This window comes from Salvelinus sp. IW2-2015, linkage group LG11 (assembly GCF_002910315.2).
Source record: "Salvelinus sp. IW2-2015 linkage group LG11, ASM291031v2, whole genome shotgun sequence".
Lineage (NCBI taxonomy): Eukaryota > Metazoa > Chordata > Actinopteri > Salmoniformes > Salmonidae > Salvelinus > Salvelinus sp. IW2-2015.
In genome coordinates, this window is record NC_036851.1 from 30911606 (window position 1) to 30918161 (window position 6556).

Here is a 6556-nt window from a genome sequence, read left to right on the forward strand (position 1 = left end):
AGGAATTACTTATAGTTGTTAGCCCTTGGTAACGCAGACGCAGTAGATTGAATAACATGGATTTCTTAAATTTATTTTGCGACGATGGCACTCGCGATGTGGTCTGGTGCTGGTGCAGCATGTCAACGCTGCTCCACTACAGACTCGTCGATGAAAATGGGGGTCTCTCTGACCTCTCCTCCCTAACGGCTGTCTCAACTTGTCGGTGATCAGGCTACCACTGTTGACGTCCTGCATAACTAATGATTGGTGTTGGAATCGTGCCTGGCCATGCAGTCGGTGGGTGAATCAGGGAACGTTACAGAGGGGACTGGGGGGGAGCGCATTCACGCCTGAGGTGCTCCAGTGTTGAGGATCAGCGTGCAGATGTGTTGCTACCCCTACACTCATCCAACCTGGGGGCGGCCCGTCGAGGAAATCCATAGATCCAGTTGCCGAAAGGTGTTTTAAGTCGCCAGGAGATCCTTAGCTTGTGATGGAGCTTTGACAGGCAACTATAGTGTTGAAACGCTGAAGCTTGTAGTCCAATGTAATAGCATTCTCACATTAGGTGTTCCTTTTGTCCAGGTGGAAAGGGCAGGTGGAGTGCAATAGAGATAGCATCTGTGGATCTGTTATTGGCGCGGTATGCAAATTGGAGTGGGTCTAGGTTTCTGAGATAATGGTTTGTGAGCCATCGACCAGCCTTTCAAAGCACTTCATGCTACGGACTTGAAAGTGCTACGGGTCGTAGTCTTTTGGACAGGTTGCCTTCGTGTTCTTTGGGCACAGGGACTATGGTGGTTCCTGCTTGAAACATGTTGGTATTAACAGACTCAAGGGACTGTTGAAAATGTCAGTGAAAACAAGTGGGCCCAGTTGGTCAGCACATATGCTTTCTAAGTATCAAGCAATTTGTTTTATAACGCATTAAATATTGTTTGCTTAACTGATAATTTGTTGTGAAGCATTAAATAAGCAGAATGCCCACGTGACGCATTGCACTGCCAAGAAACTTGTAGAGTCCCTTAATTAAAGACTATGATATAAAAAGCACAGTGAGACAGCAATTTCTTTATCGTTCTTTTAACAAACTCGGTGTGCTGTAGACCTCCCAGTAGTGGGTTCTAGCTGCTCGGGTCAGTGGTGGTGGCTTATCCTTCCTTCTGATCACGATTTCATATCCAGCAGAAACAAGATAATGTCCTGCGTTTGGGATCGGATCTATTTATATGTGTCACTTACCTGGAATTAGGCGGTTGGATTGTTATTTGTGAGTTGTGCTCTTGTGGTGGGCGCTAAGATGTAAGATAATCGGCTGTAGCCTTGTCTATGGTGAATAATGGCAGAGTTGCGGGGTTTGTATCTCAGAGTCTATCTGATTTTGAATCGTATAATAACAGTCTTAGGGTCAAACTTGAGTTTGAGACAAGCGTAGATTGTTCCTTATCTACTTCAGTATATATCGACGTCTTTGATTCCGATGGGTTGAAGTATATTTCTGAGAATTTCTGCATTGGAAAAAAGTATTTGTTGAGGTTTATTAGGCTGGTGTATTCTTGGGTTAATTGCGATTTGAACACTTAATCGTCTGGGTTTGTCTTCTGCTGATGTGGTAACGCGCATATGCTCTCATCTCGGAATTCTAGCCGCCATCGTAATGGGTAATTCGTATTCATTGAGCGAGTGTTGCGCTACCTCCCACTTGATGCTTTCTCTGTCTGGTCTCGGTTAAACTGGTGCTCATGCATCTATGTCGCATGGGCTGCGGTTATCTCGTGTTGCTGTGCGGTTGTGCTTGTTCTGATGGTTGTGTCTTGGAGGGGTTACATCTTCTACACGTGAGATTTTGCACTTGATAGTTCGTCGAATTTTTTCTTGTAGCCCAATAGTGGTCTGTTCTGTTCTATGTGGTCGCAGTGTCGGGCTGTGCATCATGCTGTTGGTTCGGCTATCATCGGTCTCCTGATGATGGTGCTCGATCTGCGGTGGTGTGCTTCAAGGTAGTGGGTCTAGTGTGAGTAGTCAGTCATAAGATTGCGGGCTAATGAGCATGGTTGTTTGTTGCTGTGGAGAGGTTAGATGGGATGTGGTTTGTCAGACAGGCTGTGAACAGGAGCAGCTCATAATTACAGAGGGGCTGTGTGTTTTGTAACTCAACAGAAACTGCTGCCAACCACGCACACCTGCAAAACAACACACACCTGTAAACCAACACACACACCTGCAAAACAACACAACCTGCAACACACCCACCTGCAAAACACACACAACCTGCAAAACAACAACACCCTGCAAAACAACACACAAACCTGCAAAAACACACACACACTGCAAAACACACACCACACTCAAACAACACACGCAACCTTCAAAACAACACACACACCTGCAAACAATCACACACACCTGCAAAACAACACACACACCTGCAAAACAACACATACACACTGCAAAAACACCCTGCCCTCTAGCTCTCTCCGGCTTGCCATCCCTGCCTATACCATCACACACACACACAACACACACACACACACACACACACAACACACACACACACACACACACACACACACACACACAACACACACACACACACACACACACACACACACACACGACGAAAAGACAGCCGTACAAATACACAATATAAACACATGGAAAATGTAGAAACTTACATTTGAAAGAGCCCATGCAATTGCTAGCCTCGTAAATACCAGATGATGATATCCGTGTAACGGAGCATCCATGTAAACTCGGTGATCAGGCGAGGCTATGCAAATGCAGATATGCCTACATGAAAACAAAATGAGCAGCCAGCAACTCTCACTTATTTTACTATTCTTCTTCTCTCTCTCTCTCTCTCTCTCTCTCTCTCTCTTCTTTCTCTCTCTCTCTCACACATGCACTAAAGTAACTTTATAGGTTTAATTGGTGTTTAATTGTTTTTCCTTTCCCTCAGTAAGACACTAAATAGTCAGGCAACCAGAGGAGGGAACAGCAGACAGACAGACAGACAGACAGACAGACAGGACAGACAGACAGACAACAGAAGACACAACGACAGAAGCAAGACAGACAGACAGACAGACCAGAACAGACAGACGACAGACCAGACAGACAGACAGACAGACAGACAGACAGACAGACAGACAGACAGACAGACAGACAGACAGACAGACAGACAGACAGATGACTACTCTGGGTGCTCAGGATCTGTTAAAATCTGTTGACAGCGGGCCTCTTGTGTGAAGGTGCCAGATTTGCCTGAGGCGGCAGGAGATTGAGCAACTTCATTCCTACTGAACCCTAGCGATTTAATTTGTTTACCTTTGTTTTGGTGTGGTAAAGAGAGAGAGAGACAGAGATTTGTAAGAGGTAAAGGCATGAGGAGTTTGGGGTCGAAAATATAAAAATTATAAACATCATTAAAAGTATTTTGCGTTTGCCATTAAACTACTTTTTTTAGAGAAGAAAGTTCTCTAGCTAGTATTTGTGGAAAAAGCACAATGAGAGTTAGTTACATTGTTATTGTGTTTTATATATCTACTGTACAGGGTTGGTGAGTAACTGATTACATGTAATCAGATTACTGTAATCAATTACGTTACCGGCATTTTTAAAAATTGTAATCAGATTACAGATACTTTTAAAAAACTAGATGATTACTCCTTGGATTACTTTTAAATTTAGAAAGGATTTTTTGCGTTACTTATTGGGCTCCCGAGTGGCACAGCGGTCAGGGGCACTGCATCTCAGTGCTTTTTGCCGGCACTACAGACCCTGGTTRGATTTGTATCTCAATCGGCCATGATTGGGAATCCCATAGGGCGGCGCACAGTCGTCTGGGTTAGGGTTTGGCCGGGGTAAGCCGTCATTTCCTAGTTAAATAAAGGATACAAATAATAATAATTACAATAGTAACAGTAACAGATTACATTTAGAAAGTAACCTACCCAACAATGCTACTGTATATGCAGTGATGTCATTCAGCACATATGCATATTTTGTTGTTCTTCACATCCAACAACACATTTCTATTTGTGCCCAATCCCCCCTCCAATACTTCCCGCACCAATCACCTCCTTCCTCTAGCAAGGCCTTTACCAATCACTTCCTTCCTCTAATACCAATCTCTGTTCTCTTGTACTGTCTACTCCAATCACGTCCCTCCACTAGTCCGTGGTGCTCACACAGATCTGCTGTAATTAGACAATCATATCCACATGTGGATCAAACTGCCTTTCAACCATTCAACCCCTCCCTCGCCTCCCTCCTCCCTCCCTCCCTCCCTCACTCACCCCTCCTCCCTCCTCTGTTTTCTCAATCCCTTATTTCCCCTTTACACATCACTACCTCACTCATAGCCCCTCCTCCGCCACCCCGCACTATTTAATTTCTCTCTCCTCTTCTCCTCGTATCTCTCTCTCTCTCTTCTTCTTCTTCTCTCTCTCCTTCTAGTCTCTCTCTCTCTCTCTCTCTCTGCTCGGTGGGTGAATGTTGGAAGTAAGAAAAATAGTTTCAGAGAGACTTGAAAAGAAAAATGGAGCTAAGTACATGTAGAGAGTATGGGACAAAGGGAGAGTAAGGAAAAGGGACCAAGTAAAGTGAGAGATGTGAGGAGGAGAGGGAGAATGATAGCAAAGAATGGAGAGAAAGAGAGTTGGAATAAGACCGTGATGGTAGTTGACAGAGGTGGTTCAGCACAGGTTCACAGTGACATCATGGCTGATTCCTGAGCAGCGTTTATATAGGAAAACTATTCACCTCTCATTGGACACACATGTAGAGGAATATGCTCTCCCTCCTCACACAAACACACACACACACACAGTAAATCCGCTGGCCGTATGCTGACCCATACTGGATGTAAAACAACACAATGTCATGTATCTCAATCCATCAATAAACTCACTCTCTCTGTCACCCCTTTCTCTGCTGTTTATATTGCACTGCTTCTTGGCTGCAGCTAAATGTGTGTGTTCGTCAGCAGTATTTCTCTGTGTGTGTGTGCGTGTAGGTGTGTAAGTTGCACAGTGTTGGGCTGCTGTAGAATGAATGAACTCCTTCATCACTCAGGATGTGTGTTTAACTTTATAACCGAAAACTGACAACTGTTCCCCTGCTACTCTCTCTCTCTCTCTCTCTCTCTCTCTCTCTCTCTCTCTCTCTCTCTCTCTCTTTCTATTCGCTATGGGATTGGTGTCCCTAAACCGGGATGGTTGTTGCTAATGTGCGCTCATGTGACTAGAATGACGTTGTATACAACAGCCAACTTTCCGGGACATAGACATGTCTTATATGGGCAGAAAGCTAAAATTGTTGTTAATCTAACTGCAGTGTCCAATTAACAGTAGCTATTACATTGAAACAATACCATGCTATTGTTTGAGGAGAGTGCACAAAAGTTTTATCACGGCAACTGGTTTGATACCATCATCTCTGAAAGTAAATAATGTACTTACATTCAGTAATCTTGCTCTYATTTGTCACCCTGAATGTCCCAGAGATAAAATGTAGCATAGTTCTGTTTGATAAAATGCATTTTAATGTTCAAATGTAGGAACTGGGGTCTACAGTTTGACCCCACTACTGTCTCTGGCTCCACACCCACCCCACCTGGCCATCTAGATGTGTGAAAGTTACTGTATAAGCTAATGATCCATCATGTATGACATTCCTGGGTGTGTGTAAACGTATTTTTTTTTATCACCATAGCATTTTTGTATTTTCTCTATAGTTATGTACTTGAAAATGTATCAATTGACCAATTCGGCACATTTGAGAAAACTCCTAGCAGACTTAATACCAAATGTTGTGCAGTAATGTAATCCTTCACTTGATCAGTCTGAAACTTTGCACACACACACTGCCATCTGGTGGCCAAAATCTAAATTAAACCTATATTCCTATCTGGAAGTATAGCTTTTTTATTGCATTTCAAAGATGATGGAACAAAAAAATAAAAAAGAGGAGTTTTTTGTTTTTGTATTATCTTTTACCAGATCTAATGTGTTATATTCTCCCACATTAATTTCAAATTTCCATGAACTTCAAAGTTTTTCCTTTCAAATGGTATCAAGGAAATGCATATCCTTGCTTCAGGTCCTGAGCTACAGGCAGTTAGATTTGGGTGTGTCATTTTAGGCAAGAATTGAAAAAAAGGGTACTCTCTCTCTCTCTCTCTCTCTCTCTCTCTCTCTCTCTCTCTCTCTCTCTCTCTCTCTCTTTCTCTCTATTCAATTCAATTCAAGGGGCTTTATTGGCATGGGAAACATATGTTAACATTGCCAAAGCAAGTAGAAGTAGAAGTCTCTCTCTCTCTTTTTGTCTCACCAAATCTCTCGGACTCTCTGCCACTGGTACAGTGTGTTCAATGTATGTGTGTGTGAGGCTGTGTGTATCTGTGTGAGGGAGTTCAAGTGTATTTGTTTGTATTTGTTTGTTCTTGTTTCCAACACTAAGAGTTGAACACAAAGGCTAACAGTGGTTAGTGAAAGTGTGTGTGTATTTAGAATGTATGTGTGTGCACGCGCATGAGTGCATATACTGATGCAAGAGTGTTTGCATATCTGTG